Here is a 1727-nt window from a genome sequence, read left to right on the forward strand (position 1 = left end):
TTTGGGAGGCCGAGGTGGGCAGACCACCTGAGGTCAGGGGTTCAAGACCAGCCTGACCAACATGGTGAAACCCCCATCTCTACTAAAAATACAAAATTAGCCGGGCGTGGTGGTGCATGCCTGTAATCCCAGCTACTCCGGAGGCTGAGGCAGGAGAATCACTTGAGCCCGGGAGGCAGAGGTTGCAGTGAGCCAAGATCGCACCATTGCACTCCAGCCGGGGCAACAAGAATGAAACTCTGTCTTGAAACAAAACAAAACAAAACAAAATTCTTCCCCTTCAGCCTATACTCCAAGTGTGGTACTGAATGGCTAAGTCAATCAAAGTAAACTAATCCCTTTTAATATTGATTGGTTTAGGAACTTGGCCTAATCACATTATTTTGTGGTATTCACCTGGTAACAGTTATTGGCTCAGGAGTGAGCATGTGGCCTAAATTAGCCTGATCAGACAAAAGAGAAGGACTTTTTTTCCATTGCTAGGGTGTTGACGATGCTGTTTCCCACTGACATGAATGAGGAAACACATAGCCCATACTGCTCCTAGCAGCTCTAGTCTATCACGTAGAAGAGAGCCAGCCTTAGGTTGAAGCAAATGAGTAGCAGAAAGACTCTTGGTACTTAGTCATGCTGTTGGACCACTGGATACCTCAACTGTAACATTTGTTCTACACTGAGTTTCCTGGTATGGGAACTATCACATTGTTTTGTTGGTTTAAGCTAACTTGAGTCAGGTTTCTGTTACTTCAGCCAAATACATTTTAATCAAACACAGACAAGAGAAACAGCATATGCCAAGTCCCTGAGAGGGGGATAAGCTTGGATAATTAGATGAATTTAGGCCTTACATAATGAAATGGTCCAGTCAGATTACCTTGAAGTGCAACCAGCTCTTTCCATACATACCAAACGTCAACCAGCTTTTTAGTGCCTTGCTTGTAGAGATCAATATAGAGACAAGGATCACCAAGCATTGGAGAAAACAGTCCTAACATAAAAATAGACCCCAAAAAAACACAAACAGAAAATTCAGTCTCACAGCTGGGCATGGTGGCTCATGCCTATAATCCAGGCACTTTGGGAGGCCGAGACGGGCAGATCACTTGAGGTCAGGAGTATAAGACCAGCCTGGCCAACATAGTGAAACCCAGTCCCTACTAAAAATACTAAAATTGTTTTAGTGGGGTGCGGTGGCGTGCACCTGTAATTCCAGCTACTTGGGAGGTTGAGGTGCAAGAATTGCTTGAACCCGGGAGGCAGAGGTTGCAGTGAGCCGAGATCAAGCCACTGCACTGTAGCCTGAGGATACAGAAACAATTCAATTTCAAGACCACAAGAAAATCAGAGACACAGAACTATTAACAGTATTATTTGAGAGAGAGGATATTGAACAACAACAGGGAATTTATAAAAACAGATATTCAAAAAACAGCCAGGAGTGGTGGTATGCACCTGTAGTCCTAGCTACTCAGGAGGCTGAGATGGGAGGATTGCCTGAACCCAGGAATTCGAAGTTGCAGTGAGTCATGATCTCCCCACCATACTCCAGCATGGGTAACAGAGCAGACTATGTCTCTAAAAAAGAGGAAAAAATAAAAGAAAGAAAGAAACATACAGGCTGGGCACGGTGTATCATGCCTGTAATCCCAGCACTTTGGGAGGCCGAGGCGGGCGGATCATTTGAGGCCAGGAGTTGGAGACCAGCCTGGCCAACATGGTGAAACCTC

General features: G+C 45.2%; 1 protein-coding gene across 1 annotated transcript in view; it reads right to left on the reverse strand.

Annotated features, from left to right (window-relative positions):
- SERF2 (small EDRK-rich factor 2) overlaps positions 1–1727 on the reverse strand; it is a 31163-nt gene that overhangs the window by 19880 nt on the left and 9556 nt on the right. Inside the window, exon 2 of the mRNA XM_011993894.1 lies at positions 1453–1573. The gene's annotated coding sequence lies outside the window, so the exon portion shown is untranslated. The remainder of the gene's footprint in view (positions 1–1452; positions 1574–1727) is intronic.

Source organism: Mandrillus leucophaeus, unplaced genomic scaffold (genome assembly GCF_000951045.1).
Source record: "Mandrillus leucophaeus isolate KB7577 unplaced genomic scaffold, Mleu.le_1.0 Scaffold1114, whole genome shotgun sequence".
NCBI classification, from domain to species: Eukaryota; Metazoa; Chordata; class Mammalia; order Primates; family Cercopithecidae; genus Mandrillus; species Mandrillus leucophaeus.